General features: G+C 34.1%; 1 protein-coding gene across 1 annotated transcript in view; it reads right to left on the bottom strand.

Moving 5' to 3' along the window:
• The window catches only part of Vwc2l (von Willebrand factor C domain containing 2 like), a 147836-nt gene that overhangs the window by 88127 nt on the left and 41872 nt on the right, over positions 1 to 17837 (bottom strand). The gene's annotated exons all lie outside the window — the stretch shown is intronic.

Genomic DNA, 17837 nt, shown 5'->3' with positions numbered 1-17837 from the left:
ATCACTATGCTATATGGAAATTAGCATTTTCACCAGAATGTTATCATGTGGTCTATACGTCTCACACTGGGTATTAAAAACTAGGCAAGCCAGCAGTTTGAATGTGCATGATTTCGTTATTTATATATATCATTGACATATTGATTTAAATGATATAATATGTGTTTTTTGTGCCAAACCACTCTGCATATTGACTGTGGTATATTTCCTTAAATCTACAAAGACATTAGCTCCCAAGCAGAGGATTGCTTCCTCCGAGTGCGAGAGTTATTATCACACTAAGAAAGGGAGATAGGGGGTTTTATCATGTCCTAGATAATACATGAGAAAATGGAGAAATCTCTTGAGACAAAAAAGGAGAGAGTCAGGAATAATAAAAACACATATATTTAACTTCTGTGTTCTCTGTTCATGCCTTCTATTATCAGCAATGTTGTGACTGCTTTGGATGCGAGAAGATGGACGGATTTTCCTGGGTTGGGGCAGAGTCAGAAGACCCACATTCAACTTCTGACTTTGACAGTGTCAATGTGACCTTGGGCCAGTCCCTTAGCTCCTTCACAATCGGCGATTTCTTTTGCAAAGGAGGTTCTCTTAATTGTCAGCAATCACAAAGTCACATTTGACCTGCAGTTTTTGTTGGCCTGCATTATGTTTTTACAGTTTTTTTTTTCCCCCTAGCTAACCTTGAAAACTCGAGAGATTTCACTTAAAAACCAGACTTCTGGCCTTCTATTTAATAACAGAAAGACTTAATATCAGTCTTCCACCCATGACCACTATTGACAAGGACAGAATGGTACCTCCAGTTCAGATATCATACTTTTTTCTCTCATTTGCCATAGTCGCCACCATAATCTCTCTCCAACTTTAGGACCAAATAATAGATCTGTTTACCTCTGCTTGTTGTTCATTTTCTTATACTCTTGAGTATTTCCTTATAAAGTGAGAGAAGATAAAAGTTCAAAATAGACTCTTTTTGAAACAAAGAATATTCCTTTGGTTTTCATTCCTCACTTCACATACCTATGTCACTTGCTCAGCCCATCTAGCATTTGAATGTATCATGCCTGGTCCATTTGGGAATAAAATATCATTTCTATAACCTGAAGAAATTTCTTAATAGATGCATTATTTTTTAATGCCCCATTAGTGTACAACAAAGAGATAATCAGTTTGAGAAGATGTCTGGGTCTATTGGTCACAGGAAGGGTCTTTATACCTGCAATGTAAAGCTTTCAAAAGAAGGGCTTTGTGGGGAGGTAAGTAGCAAGTCCAACAGTTACAAACAATTTGCATCAAGTTAGGGGCTTTACAAGTCCAATGTGTGCTGACAGAACAGTTCTCTCAAACTAGATTCGTACATCTCCCTGAAATACTTTATTTCCAGTGAACCCATGATTCCTATCCTGCTTGGTACTGCTTTTATGGCAATCATAGAGACCTGAGCAAGGTGGGAAGATGGAAAAAGCAAGCCCCAAATAAATCACATGTAATACCCTTCCCTGATAGACACAATAAGTTCCCAGTATTAATCATATGATAGGTCCTATTCAAAGCATTTTATGTGTGTTATCTCATTTAATCCTCATAATTACTTTATGAGGAGCATATTCTTTTCCTGGATTCACATGGGAAGTCTAAGTTGCTGGGAGGATAAAGAGTTGATTCAAGGTCATACAGGTTGCACTGGAGAGCAAGTCCCTCTATTGTCACAGGCCCTGCTCAAAACCACTTCACTGTATTATACAGTGACCTTGATGGTTCTGAAAAAGAAGGATCAGGGAGCAAAATGAATGGCTTACTTATCCAATAATAGAAAGTATTTTCCCCTCAAATGTTGCAATATTTTTCTACAAATATGCATTTTTGTCTTCCTATAATTCATATTTGAGGAAATTCTTTCATCATGTCTAATGCTTACAACAGGCCTGGGAGGCAGGCAGCGTATCTTGTTGACTTCATTTTGAAAATGAGAAAACTGAGCCCTGAGATATGAACTGAGGTGCTCAAGGTCGCACTGCTAAGGGAACTGACCCACAGACTTCTGAGGCCACATTCACACGGCTCCTATTACGCCTTGCTGCCTCCCTTCTTTTGGGCTAACTTTGATCAGGTAAACCTCTATTTGGGAAAGATACTCTTCTGTTATACAGATAGGGGAAACAATAATTGGTAAAATATTTCTCTTTTTTTTTCCTTCCATGTTGCAATGCAGATTGTAATGTTAAAGGATATTACTGAAAATGGGGTATAATGATTTAGCAATCTATTAATTTTAAACCAGCAAGCCTTCCTTTCATGAATGAAGTTGTCAGATTGTCACGACATCTTTGAGAGTGTCTGATGATTAAATCTTTCCTCACAACGTCAGGGAAACTACGATTAATCGTTGTACCTGGACATGTGCTAATGAGACCAAGAAGATTGTCGAGGTTCACTCAAGTTCATAAATACAGGTTACTATTCTGACCTAGCCCACATTTCACCAAGGTTATAGGAAAGACAAGAAAAGTGCTGTAGATGGATGTGGGCATGAAACTCAGTTAGCACATCTCTTCCTGCTATGGTTTGAATGTGTTTGTCGCCTCTGAAACTCACATTGAATTTGTTCTTGATGTAACAGTGCTGAGAGATGGTGGGAACTCAAAGAGGTGATGGGGCATGAAGAGGAATTGATGCAGTTCTCATGGGGCTGGATTAGTACAGGGAGAGGAGGTCGTTATAAAGTGAGGCTGCCCCTTGAGCTTTGTTTCTTTTGCATGTACTTGCTTGCACTCCTGCCAGGAGGTGCTCACAGGAAGTTTAGCAGATGCTTTTATCATGCTCTTGGATTTCCTAGTCTGCAGACACATCAACCTAAAAGAATTTTTTTTCATTTGTAACGTACCTATTCCCAGGTGTTCTGTTATAGCAACAGAAAATGGATAAAGATACTTCTCAAATTCAAGGACGTCAGAAAAGTATTTAAAAATTAGGTGTATCTATATAAATATTTCTATGTGAATATTCACCAAGGAGGTGGCATAAAAATGTAACATTTATTAAACTGTATTCCATGAAATGCTGATAGATATTCTGAAAACAATATATTTAGGCAATAGTTTCCTCTCTAAAGCTTGTTTATTATACATGCTAGTTAGAGAGTTATTATGAAGTTGTTTTCATCTGATTAACACCATTATTAGCTATGCTAGTTAGAGAGTTGTCATTTTTTGAAGTTGTATTTTATCTGGTAACACCAACAGATACATAATGAAACCATCTTAAACAAAAGTTGTTGTATGGGCTTGTTGCAATTTGGATGATGTATACCCTGAAGGCTCATGTGTGAGACAATTCAGAAATGTCCAGTGGTGAAATGAGTAGATTACAAGAGCTGTAACTTATTTAGGGTATTAATCTATTTGATAAATTAATAATTTGAAAGAACTACCATGCCAGGTATAACTGTGGGCTGGTGGGGCATGGCTACAGGAGGTGGGTCACAGAGGGCGTGCTCATGGGGGTTATATCTTGTCTCTTTCTGCTTCCAGGTAGTGATGAGGTAAGCAGTTTTCCTCACCATGCCCTGCTATGATGCTCTGCCTCACCTTGGAGCCAGAGTGATGGTGTAAGCCAATAATGGACTGAAACTCTGAAAACATGAGTCCAAATGACTTTTCTTCCTCTAAGTTGCTCTGGTGTGGAATTTTGGTCATAGTGATGAAAATCTAACACAGTGTTAAAACCTCTCTGGGTTTGGATGCATTTCCCAAAACTGGACATAAAGTAAGAGAAGTTCTCTGTCTTCCTTATAATAGATCATGTCACAAAATATTGAGCAAAAGTCAAATGACCCCTTCTAGATCTGGTCCATTAAAGAATTAATTCTTTTCTCCTTTGAGTTCAATGAGTAAGGAGACTTGGATACTACAAGTTCAGTGTGGTAGACTCTCAAGATATCTGAGTTTTAGATTCTCAGCCTGAAAGAGAGTCACTGACTAATAAGGAACATTCATTTAGACCTTCAAATGAATAATAATAAACTACTATCAGTTTAAACCACTGAGAATTGGGGTCTTACCTATTATAGCAGCTTAACTGTACCCTAATACAGAACTAAGACATGGAAGATATCAAGCACATTTCTTGAAATAACAGGCACACATTAATGACCATCATCTTCCTTTACTTTGTCATCATTATTATTCATTATGGCATGATTTAAACAGACTTACCATTTTATTAGTTTTAAGCAATTATGTTAATATCACATGACATTAGGACTATACCTGAATTTACTTTCAATATTTTTCTGTCTTCAATTTTGATTATAGAGTGGTGTTAAGTTCTACCAAATTGTTTACCACAAATATTTTAAGCAGATATTTCAAAATATAATATTTTAAAGCTATTGTTGGAAGAAAAGAAAAAAAATAACTTTCAAAAATGGTGATTACGTATGAGACATATCGCTTTGGTTAAAGAGCCCAAGTTGATGTCTAATTATGGTGTGTTATATATATTTTTTCACACTGAAAATGCAAGCCCAGTTTTTGGATCCCTGGTGAGTGTAGTATCCACTGACTTGTCTGACAGATTGGGTGGCTCTAAATTACAAATGAATATTGTAAAATATACTACCAGAAAATTCTATTTCCACAGCAACCAGGGAAGTCAGTTGTTATTGGTATCAATCTTCATGTCATCACCATGGTGACATGAAATGCCAGTTTACTGGAGACAGGTCTTGTACTCAAGGTCTTTTTAACCTGTTGTCTGTCTTGTTGTGATGATATTCTCCATCAAGATTCCTTATATTCAAGGATGGTTTTCATTCATCATGTATGAGTTGAACATTCAGAAGCATGAATGTGACATACTTTGTATCAAAATCTTGTTTAACTTTAAATCACCTTCAAAGGGTTTGTTATGGCTATTGCAAATACCTATAATTTTGGTGCATGTGTACCCAGATTCTTTTTTATAACAAATATTTATACTTTCTTTCTAATTCTGGCCTGTTGTGAAAAAGTCATGTTTTTTGACACCTATCAAACATTAATCTCTTTTTCTGAATCTTTTTTAATATTTTCATATTTTATTTTAAAATATGCTTATCTACCTCCAAAAACAGTCATGAAAATGAAAGCTATTTCTGCCCTTCTCTAACCCACCACTTCCAAAAGGGCATTCTTTGTAAATTATTTTTCAGTATTTCTGAATTCACTTCAATGAGTCTGCATATTATTATTATTTTTGAAATTATTATTTTATTTCTAACAGACTGCATTTTGATTCAATGTACAAAAATGGAGTATATCTTTTCATTTCTATGGTTGTACATGAATCTTGCACTCTTATTTTCCTTGGGGGAACACACACTCTCACTACCATGTGACTCTAGTGATGTTGTCTCCTCCCCATCTACAGGGATGAAAACATGGCTCCAGCCTGGGCAACCAAGCATCATCTCCTTCCACCAGGGGAATTGGTTCAAGAATCCAACTAGCCTCAATTCCAACCAACTTAAGTCACAGTCAACACTTAATATGTTAGAGGAAAACAAAAAGATCTAACCTTTCTTTTCCTCCATAACCAGATATACATACATGGGGAAGAACATCTAGACTTGCTGGCAACCCTCATGTCACTGTGAAGTTCCTCAAACTCCAACCAACAGAAGAAATGCAGGCTTTCTCTTCTAGTCCTTTGATTTAGCTAGAACTAGTACCATGTGCCCTGGATGTTTTAGATAGGTAAACCTTTTTGACTCAAGTCAACTGGAGCAGGGTATTTGTCACTTGCGACTGAAGAGCACTCACCAATGCAACCAGAGAAAATAAGAAAGTTCAAAGAGTGTTCAGAGCACGTGTAGTAATAAAACCCATGGATTCCTATGAGGTTATCCTAAACTCCCATTCGGTTTTGCTTTTTGTTAATGAAGTATATTAATGCCTGTTGCCCAGGGAGTGTGCTCACAAATCACACTTGGGCAGTGTGGTGTAGTGGACAGAGCATGGGTTTTGGGTAGAAAACAGTGGGGAACACAGATGTTACAACTTTCCATTCATGGTCCCAAAGGTAAGTAATGTTCTGTTTCAATCTCATCTGTAAAAGGTCTTTTGAGAAGACTAAATGAGATTACGTGTGTACAGTAACTGATATGACTGACCAATAAATGTCTATTTTACAGACAAACCTACTTTTTATAGGTTTCATCCAACTTATTCATCCTGTGGTGCCTAAAACAATTCAATTTTATCAACTTTTGCCTTGGCCTGTTGATTAATTGATTCATTCATTCAATTTCCGTCTCCAGTGAATTTCTATGAATAACCTTACTCTTATATTTAAATTACACACAATCATAGATTCATGAGTACTTTCAGGCAAAGTAAGGCCTAAAAGTTCAAGGGAAGTATGAATTTGAGCTGTGAAAATTTTCTTCCAAAGAGTTTCCAGGAATGTAATATAGCTCAGAGCATCTTGAATCTGAGTATGCGGGAAGATTACTAAGGCATTCTTGAAAACAATAAAAATTATTGAGAAATAATTTAGACAGCCTTTAAGAGTTAATTTAGATTCATGGGAAAAATGTGCTTGGTAATCAGGATGATAAATTGTATTAAACCTTGGCCTTAAACCTAATTTTGGCCCAGTTTTAACCCACCCATTACCTGATTATGTATCTGTTTCATTAGGGAGCTTCAAACAGAGGTTCTCTTATTCTTTGAGAAGTAAATATTTGGTTTTTCTACAGGGAATCTCCCAATATTAGATATTTGGTGTTGAAGTTCCTGAAACAATAGAAGTCGACATTTTTAAGTTCTAAGATATAGGTGCTATCATTTGGAATCTGATTGTTCTTTACCAATTGGTGTTTTAAGTGTGAAATTATAGATGAGTTAAGTACTAGGACTGTCAGAAGAACAGGACGAGCGAGATGAGTGACAAATATCAAGTTGTGTGGAAAGAACAAAAGAATTAACAGATACTTTCAAATGAAGTTTCCAATCCACATCTTAATTTCCTGTGCACTAATCTTTACATTATTTATCTATTATTTTCCTGAATTCCACTGTTTCTTTGTTTCTTTTGTGGGTTAGGTATTAGAAAGTAGTACAAACATTTATTTGACCTGCAAATTCTTTGACAGTCTATCAATTCCCTATATAACTGAATGCCAATAAAAAGTATTAACATTTATTAAGTTGCAAATACATGAAATCAATCTTTGCAACTACGTTCAAATAAGTGGACATAACAAAAAATTCTATTTTTATGGTAACTAATAACCACAGCACTGCAGAAAGCATGAAGTTCAAATATTCTGTAGACAGGGAGGAATAAGAACCAGTAGATTGCTCTATGCTGGTTTCCTATGATTAATTCTCTTCAGTAAAGCCAAAGTGACTTAACACCCTACTTACTGTTTTTCTCCCTCTTCACCCTCTTTGGCAAATTTTCTCTAAAATTTCCTTAGAACATACGGCAGTTTGCTTTTCTGGACACTATTAAGGCCTGGAAGTTTCTAAAAGACGGAGACTGAATCTTGGTCACTGCTGTATTTCTTGCAATTAACGAAATGTGCAAAATGTTCAGCACATAGGTATTTAATGAATGAATTTATTGTGTGAAGGAAGCCAATAAATACTTGCTAATCTGCATTTAACATGAGGGTTTATATGGTGTTCTGGATATGGTAACATCACAACACTAACAAAGCATACTCCTGGAAAGATGGATTCTGAAAAGGAATTCTTGTCAACTGTTTTTCAACATTCCATTAAAAGGTTTTGGAATCTGTTCTTCTAAGAAGCAATTTAAATTTTTTTTTTCAAAGTTGACCTTGAGGTTTGCTTTCCAAACCTATTAACATGCCAGATCTCAGGGTCTTCTTGAGGAAAGGTTACCATTAATATTCTAACCACATTTTTTTACTTGTAAGTGTGCAAGTATTTGCAAAATCAAAAATAACCTTAAGAATCATTTGATTGGCACTCAACACCCAGAAGCAGGTAAAAACAAATTAAATCCTATAAAATACTTGTCATAAAAATGTACAAGCAACACTAGTAAATGAAAACAAACCAATAAGTATCACAGAGAACATGTATTTAGTTAGTTTAAAATATGAGCCCTGAGAGTGAGCAGAGATAGCTTCAATTTCTAACTCTTCCTGCTGTACTCCTTCGAATAACTCACCGTCGCCTTCCGTCTTTAGATTTTCTTGTCTTCCAAGTGCAAAATACAGTATTAAAACAAATGGTTTCCAAGGACCCTTACAACTTCAAAGTTCTATTCTTTTATCATTTCCATTTTTATCTAGGAAGTCATTTGGAAAATAATGTATTTATACAGTGTCCAATCCTCCTCTTAGAAATATACCTGTTCTCTAATGAGACTATGCCTGTATCCACATTAGGACCATCTTGTTTTGCATATATTAATGGTTCATCTGAGGACTTACAGGTAATACCATTCACTTTATCTTTTTTCTAAATAAATCAAACCCTGTTTAAAGATATCATAGTAGAGACTCCCTCTAATGGAGCTGGCTCTAAGTTCTTTGGATTCTTGTAGAGTGTTGATACCAGGAGAAATCATTTCCATTTCCATCCTTTACAAGCACATCATAAAGAAAGAGAATCATACTGTGAATATTCATTTGTATTGACCAAAATCCGTTCTTAGTTCTTTGTTCAACAGGAAGGAAATAGCCTTAAAGATTACATTTTGCTTCAATGTAGAATATTTTAAGTAACTGAATGGAATGGAAATAGTTCTGGAAAATTTATCATTTTGTCCTAATATCTTTCAATGTGATATTTTGCTTCTACCCCTAACCCTAACAGTAAGGGAATAACAGAGATCTGAAATGCTGTTTAGATTTTCTTTCCATCCTCTCATATGTAATGTACCTGTGATAAGTTTTCAGTGAAGAGGTGTAGACCTAAAGCAGACCAACTTCTCATATAAGGTTGTGGTAAACCCCATAGATTACATTGATGATTCTTTGTCATGCCTGAATATTTGATAGCATTATTGGCACAATATTTTTTGGATATTCTTTCAGTTTTGTTGCACTTTGTGCATTTTTTCCATTGGTTCAATTCAGTAGTAAGAAGTAATAATGTTTTGTGACATGATAATAACAGAAGAGCTAAAATGTTTTGGTTTTGGTATTGAAAATATTTGTTAAGTATTTATTTATTTGAAATGTATAAACTAAGATTTGAGATTAAATGGTTTCCAAAAATATAATTTTGACAATATAATAATTTTAGGTAAAAAATTATTTGATGCCCTTAATGAATATCAAATTTGGTAATATTAATTATTAAAAACTTATTCCTTCTACATTTTAGAAGGAGATTGTAAGCCACCAAGGTAATATAGCTTTAAGAAAGTTCAACAGTTTTGTTCTTAGGTCAGCAGTTGTGTGCAGTATTTGGTGGTTTGTCAAATGAGCCATTTCATCCTGAGTCTTCCCTTGATGTCTGCATCTCTGGGCCTCATTCTCTTCCAACTGCAAAATCTTATTCTTGGTATTTGGCATGAAACTGAGTGATAAAGTTAATCACTTTATATTCTTTTTATTTTATCACTTTTGTTCTTGCAATATAAATTTTATTTTCCTGCTGATCTACAGAAAATCTCTTTTAAAATTCTACTAGTCAGCTAAATTTTCTAAAGGTGGTAAATCAGAAATGTTTTAAAGTCCTGAGCTGGAAAGCATAATTAGAAAATTCATTATTAAATGTCCTAATTCTATTTTTATGGTAAATAATAACCACAGCACTTCAGAAAGCATGAAGTCTTTGGAATCAGAAAAATTGGGATTTTTACTAGGTATTTGGCACAACAATTCACATCTTTACCTGGAATTACCTTCATTTGCATAAAGGTATGTTGAAAAAGAAGAGAAACCTCCTAATATGTTAGAAGTATTAAAGATTAGAAATAATTTATGTAAACTATACTTAGTGTAATGCCTAAGACAAAGAGGTACTCAATATTTATTGAGTGACTATTATTTCATGGTTATTTTGTGAACAACAAGTGTCTTAATTTGGTGAGTTATGAATTGGTTAGCATTACTGTATTTCTGTGACAGACATTGAATGGAGCTTGGTCTTTTGAAAAATACAAGTTTTGAAATTAAAGTATCATCTTCCAGTTATGGGCAAGGTATACAAACAGAGATTAGATTTACCTTTCCTTTTAGAAATCATGAAAACAAATGAAATATAATAAACAATGACTTTTGAGATACTGTGTACCAGGCAATGAAGGACAGTGATTCCTGAGAGAGGAGCCCTGGGATTATCCCCCGTTTCTGCTGTGAGAGTTTCTAGGTCATAGCACTAGGTACGGAAACCCAGCATGACCCCCAAAATTGAGGAAACAGGGCTGTGATTTTGAGAAGAGTCAGGCAGCTTATGATTTTAAGACAAGGTACTGGTGAAGAGAGAGCTGCTCAGAGACAGAGAACTCCAGAGACCTGCAGAGGGTTCCCCTCAAGCATTGATCAAGTACTGATTCCCCTTCAGCTGAGTATTGATCAACATGTGCATACCAGAAAACTACTCAGGGAAAGAACCACTGGGATATAGGGCTGGGAAAGTTAATGAAGTATTCTGTATTTTTCAAAAGTTCTTTCCTTAGTAAATGGGAAATAATTATCCCCAGAAAGAACACCATTCTGGTCCCACTGAACAAATCTTAAGAGCCAGACATAAAATGGCCTAAGTATTTTCACATAACTTAACTTTGTACTGTAGCAAAGTTCAAAAGTATTTACAGAAAAACAAAATATACAGCACCTAACAAGGTAAAATTTGTAATGCCTGACATTCAATTAAAAATTGCCAGGCATTTTAGTTTGAATCCATCCCATTTATTGATTCTTGATTTTATTTCTTGCTCTTTAGGAGTCTTGTTAAGGAAGTCAGGTTCTAAGCTGACATGATGAGATTTGGGCCTACTTTTTCTTCTTCTAGGTGCAGGGTCTCTGGTCTAATTCCTAAGTCCTTGATCCACTTTGAGTTGAGTTTTGTGCAGGGTGAGAGATGGGGGTTTAGTTTCATTTTGCTGCATATGGATTTCCAGTTTTCCCAGCACCATTTGTTGAAGAGGTTATCTTTTCTCCAATGTATGTTTTTAGCACATTTTTCTAGTATTTGATAACTGTATTTATGTGGGTTTATCTCTGAGTCTTCTATTCTGTAGCATTGTTCTACCTGTTATTTGGTGTCAATACTATGCTGTTTTTGTTATCATAGCTCTGTAGTATAGTTTAAGCTCTGTTATTGTGGTGCCTCCTGACCACTCTTCTTACTAAGAATTGCTTTGGCTATTCTGGGTCTCTTATTCTTCCAAATGAATTTCATGATTGCTTTCTCTATTTCTATGAGGAAAGACATTGGGATTTTAATTGGAATTGTATTGAATCTGTATAATGCTTTTGATAGTATCACCATTTTGACAATATTAATTCTGCTTATCCAAGAACATGGGAGATCTTTCCTTCTTCTAAAGTCTCCTTTAATTTCTTTCTTTAGTGTCCTGTTGTTTTCTTTGTAGAGGTCTTTCACCTCTTCTGTTAGATCGATTCCCATGTATTTTATTTTTTTAAGGATATTGTGACAAGGGTAGTTTTCCTAATTTCTCTTTCAGAGGATTCATCACTGATGTATAGAAATGCACTAGATTTATGGGTATTGATTTTATATCCTGCTACTTTCTAGAATTCATTTATGAGTTCTAGAAGTGTTCTGGTCGAATTTTTTGTATCCTTTAAATATAGAATCATGTTGTTGGCAAATAGTGATAGTTTGAGTTCTTCTTTTCCTATTCACATCCCCTTGATTTCTTTGGTCTGTCTAATTGCTCTGGCTAGAGTTTCAAGGACTATGTTGAATAGAAGTGGTGAAAGAGGGCATCCTTGTCTTGTTTCAATTTTAGAGGGGAATGCTTTCAATTTTTTTCCTTTCAGAATGATGTTGGCTTGGGGTTTAGCACAGAGAGCTTTTACAATGCTGAGGTATGTTCCTACTATCCCTAGTTTTTCTAGTGTTTTCTAGTGCTGTATTTTGTCAAATTCTTTTTCTGCATCTAATTGAGATGATCATATGATTCTTGGTTTTAAGTCTATTGATGTGATGGATTACATTTATTGATTTCAGTATGTTGAAACCTTGCACCCCTGGGATGAACCCTACTTGATCATGGTGAACTATCTTTTTAATGTGTTTCTGCATACAATTTACCATTGAGAATTTTTGTGTCTATGTTCATCAGGGATATTGGTCTGAAGTTTTCTTTCTTTGATATGTCTTTGTCTGGTTTTGGTCTCAGGGTGATATTAGCTTCATAGAATAGAGCACTAATCTTCAGGATATATAAAGAACTAAAAAAACTTAAAAATTAAAAACCATATAACCCAATCAATATATGGGCTCAGGAACTGGACACTTCACAGAAGAAGATATACAATCAATAAACAAACATACGAAAAAACGATCAACATCTCTAGTAATTAGAGAAATGCAAATCAAAACTTCACTAAGATTTCATCTCACTCCAGTCAGAATGGCAATTATCAAAAATACAAGCAAACAATAAGTGTTGACAAGGATGTGGGGAAAAGGTACACTCATACTTTGCTGGTGGAATTGCAAATTGGTGCAATCCTCTGGAAAGCAATACAGAGATTTCTTAGAAAACTTGGAATGGAACCACCATTTGACCCACCTATCCCACTCCTTGGTTTATACACAAAGTACTTAAAATCAGCATACTACAGTGATGCAGCCATGTCAATGTTTATAGCAGATCAATTCACAATAGCTAAGTTGTGGAACCAACCTAGACGCCCTTCAATAGATGAATGGATAATGAAACTGTGGCACATATACACAATGGAATATTTATCAACCTTAAAGAAGAATAAAATTATGACATTTGGAGGTAAATGGATGGAGTTGGAGATAAGTCAATCCCCAAATTCCGGAGACCAAATGTTTTCTCTAATATGTGGATACTGATCCATAATGGAAGAGGGATGGGCAAGGGAAGAATGGAGGAACTCTGGATTGGGCAGAGGTGACTGAGGGTAGGGTAGGGGCATGGGGGTGGGAAAGATTGTGAAATGAGATGGACATCATTATTCTATGATTGCACAAAAGGCATGACTCTACATCATGTACAGAGAAGTGGAAAGTTGTGCTCCATTTGTGTACAATGAATAGAAATGCATTCTACTGTCATGTATAACTAATTAGAACAAATAAATAAAATAAAAAACAAGAGCTAAAACTTGAAAAAAGTATGAAAATATGACCCATAATAAGAAGATAAATCAATCCATAAAAATTACAAAGTGATAATATAGAGATTCAAATAAGTGGACAAAAACATTGAAACAGTTAAAAATGCATTCTATATATTTAAAACTCTTAAATATAAACAATTACATTTGTTTCAAATGTAATCTCTACTGATGAAAATAATGAAGTGTGAATTTATTGATGTGATTATTGACAATTTAGACATTGCAAAAGAAAAGATTAGCAGGTTTGAAAACATGACAATAGAAACTATGTAAAATGAAAAACGAAACTGAGAATAATGATTCCTGTGACAATTTTAAAAAACTGTTGTGGTTTTGATATGAGGTGTCCCTCAAAAACCCATACAAGAAAGTTTAGAGGTAAAATTATTGGGCTATGAGATCTTATCATAACCCTAATCAACCTAATCAGTGTATTCATCCACTTGAATGGATTAACTGGATCATAACCGTAGGCAGGAAAGTTGCAGGGGGTGTGTCTTTGGGGTTTTATATTGTCCTGGTAGAGGGAGCTCTTGACTTTCTATTTACCTCATCCTGAACGGCCTTCCTCAGCCACAACCGTGTGCTTCTGTGTCACCTGGGGCTCAGAGCAAGGGTATCAGTTATCTACAGATGAAGACTTCTGCAATTGAAGCCCCAAATAAACGTTTCCTCCTCCACAATTGTTCTTGTCAGGTCTTTTGGTTACAGTAACAAAAACCACTGAGTAAAACAGCGGCCTAGTACATGTCTAAGTGGAATTTCCAAAGAGGAAAGACAAAAAAAAAATTTGAAGAAATAAAGGTTTAAAATTTTTGGAATTCAATAGAAACTGTAAATCCAAAGGTCCAAGGGCTTAAAGAAGTACAAGTGTAAGAAACACTAAGAAAATTATGTGAATGCATGAGGGCACACACATTGCACAAAAACAGGGATGAAGGGAAAATAAATGGTGGAGGAACATTTCATGTTCATAGGTGTCGAAATAAGGATGTTAGCACATATCTTGCTAAGAAAAAAACATGCAAGGGAGAAGAGTGATGCAGCACCTTCAAAGTATTGAAAGAAACAAAACAAAACAAAAACCTCAATGGCTCTTGTCAGCCAAAATACTGTACTGGGAAAAATATCCTTCAAGTCTGAAGGTAAAAATTTTTTTAGATGTGAAAAAGCTTGATTAATTTGCCAGTACATTAGCACTGCAATGAATAATAAAGGAAGTAATTCAGACTAAAGAACTACACAGGATGGAAATGCTGATCTACACAGAGGAAATAGCACTGGAGATTTTTCTTTTTATTTAAATCTTCTAAGTAGAACACTTACTCTTAAAACAAAAATAGGATGCAGTATTACAAAAATGAAGATATATATATATATATATATATATAAACAAAATATATGACAACAATCTTACAAAAGTCAGACGCATTGAAATTGAGGTGTGCTATTTGTAAGATTATGAAACTTTACATGAAGTCATATAATTATTACTTAAAATGTTGAGAGTGATAAGTTAAAGTTGTGTACTATCATCCCGAGTAACCAATAAATTAATAATAATAAAGAATTGTCATTTAAATAGCCAAAATAATGAAAAAACAATTATAAAATATCCAATTTATCTACATAAATTAAAAAGTGAAAAAGAACAGAGGGGGTATAAGGGATAAAATGATAAATTTAAACCTAACCACATATCTATAGTTCACATTAAATATAAATCAGTGAAATATCTCAATTATGAGGTAGGGATTATCAGATTGAATTAAAAGCAAGACCCAGATATATGTTATCTACAGGAAAAGAACTTTAAATATACAAGCACATGTAGATAAAACAAGAATACAGAAACAAGATACAACATACTAACATTAATCAAAATGAATCTGGAATGACTATGTAAATTTCAGATCAAAGCAAATTGCTGAGCAAAGAATGTAAAGGAATGAGGAATGTCATTCCATAATTAAAAAGGGATCGATGTATAAAAAAGTCCTAACAATTCCTAAATACTTATTTGTCTAATAAAAAAATTCAAACCACACGATTCAAATGTTGACGGAATTACAAGAAGAAATAGACAAACACAAGTATGCTTGCAATTTTCAGACCTGCTCTCAGTAACCGACAGAACAAAGCAGATGGACCATCAATAAGAACATAGAAAATTTGAACCATGCAGTTCCTCAACTTGACCTAACTGACGTTTAATAGAGTACCACACCAAAGAATAGCAGAATACATGTGCTCTTCAGGTATTCATAGAACACTTGCCAAGACAGAATATTTTCTTGATTATAAAACAAGTCATTAAATATAAGAGGATTTGAATAATAGATTATTTTACCTGTATGAAATTAAATATAAAGTCCATAACAAATAGATACTATAAAAATACCCGATATTTTGAAACTAATTAATACTTTTTCTGTAGTTCATGTTTCAAAGAAGAAATCAAAAGAAAAATTAGAGTGTATTTTAAATTTAATGAATATGTACACTCAACATACCAAAATTGGCAGGATGATGTTAAGCAGAACTTAGGGGAAAGTTGTAGAAGAACCTAAATGAGATTCTAACTGTGGTGATGTATGCCTATAATCTTAGCTACACAGGAGGCTGAGGCAGGAAGACTGTGACTTAGTAAGTCCAGACCCTGGACCAAAAACCAAACCCTGTCTCAAAATAAAAAATGAAAAATAAGGTCAGGAACTAGAACCGAAATTAGAAATGGAAAGGGGAATCAAATTGATGACTCCATATCCTATCTTATGAAACTGAAAAGGGAAGAATGAATTAAACACAAGATAGGAGAAGGGAAGTGGGGACCATAGCAGATATCATACCAATAAAATAAAAAACAACAAAAAAATGATTAGAGAAAATCAATATATCCAAAAGTTGGTTCTTTGAGAAAATAAAATCAGTAATCTGTAATTAGACTAAGAGCTGGGAAAAGCATTAAAGAGAGAAATTATCAATATATAGAATGAGAAAGATAAAATAACTGTAATTTGAAGATATTAAAAATATATAAGGGAATATTATTAACAATTTAATGATCAGAAATTCAGCAAGTTAGATGAAAAGATATAATTCCTTGATGATACAAACTTCCAAAGCTAAGTCAAGAAGAAATAACTCAGAAATATCCCTATCTTAAATAAGATGAATTTGTTTTAAGAACTTTTTCATAGAGGAAACTGAAGTTCAGAGAGCATTATAGCTTGTTTGTGAACCCTACCGAGCATTTAAGGATGGATTGATGCCAGTTCTGTTACAAACTCTTCCAGAAAATTGAAAAAGAGGCAATACTTTCCTAACTCACTTTGTGTGGCTAGCAATACCTTGATACCAAAACCTCATAAAAGCATTGACAAAAAAAGAAACTGCAGCTCATAAAATTAGATGACAGTTTAAACATAATTTTAGTAAATCAACTCTACATGTTAAATGGATAGTACCTTATGACCAAGTAAAGTTTACTTTTGAAATGTAAAATTAACTTAAAACTTTAAAAATCAACCAATTTAATTCACTATGGTAATATTACTAAAAGTAAAATACAAATGATCCTCTCAATGGACACAGATAAAAACCTTAACAAAAGCTACCATTAATTCCTGAATACGAACAAAACAAAACAATAATTCTTAGCACAGGTGGAAAAGAAGGGCATTTTCCCCCCATTTGATAACACACATCTATGAAAATTCTGTGGGCAAAATTACACTTAATTGGGAAATACTGAATGGTTTTTCTGCTCAAATCAGAGCAACACAAGGCTAAGCTGTTCTGCTACTTTATTCAACTCTGTATGGAATGTTCCAGAAATCACAGAAATAGAACTAAAAAGCATGCAAATTTATGAGACAGCAATGGAACTGTTTTACTCATGGGCAACAGGTAGAAAGTCCAATAGCATCTATAAAAACAAAACCAAAAAATCTACTAGATCCAATAATTGAGTTTAGCAGTATTTCAGGACCTAAGATCAATATTATAATATCAATTCTAGATCTAAATGTTGCGTCAAATAATAAGAAAAATGTCAGAACACATACTAATTACAATAACATTAAAAATTAAATACTTTGGGATAAAAGAGACTAAAAATGGAGAAGGCTTGTATACTGAAATATACATAGTGATGTATATTTATAGTGATGAGGGAAATTAAATAACTAAATGAATGGAGAGATATATCATGTTCATGAGTTGAAAGACTTAATATTATTAAGACATCAATTTCCCCCAAATGGATACATAGATTCAATATAATGCCAACCAAAATCCAAACAGCGTTTTTCAGGGAGGAAGGTAGAAAGTGATAAAGTGATTCTAAAATGCAGATATAAATGCAAAGTACCTAAAATAGCTAGGACAACTTCAGTGGAACAGAATAGAGTTCAGAAATAGTTGCAAATTTATAATGAAACATACATGAATATACGTGTTTTTTAATATACATGAATAATGTAAATTTTATTATAAATATGTAAATGAAATAATT

Source organism: Sciurus carolinensis, chromosome 3 (genome assembly GCF_902686445.1).
Source record: "Sciurus carolinensis chromosome 3, mSciCar1.2, whole genome shotgun sequence".
Classification (NCBI taxonomy): Eukaryota; Metazoa; Chordata; class Mammalia; order Rodentia; family Sciuridae; genus Sciurus; species Sciurus carolinensis.
The sequence above is the reverse complement of the archived record's forward strand: the minus strand, read 5'-3'. Positions and strand labels throughout refer to the sequence as shown.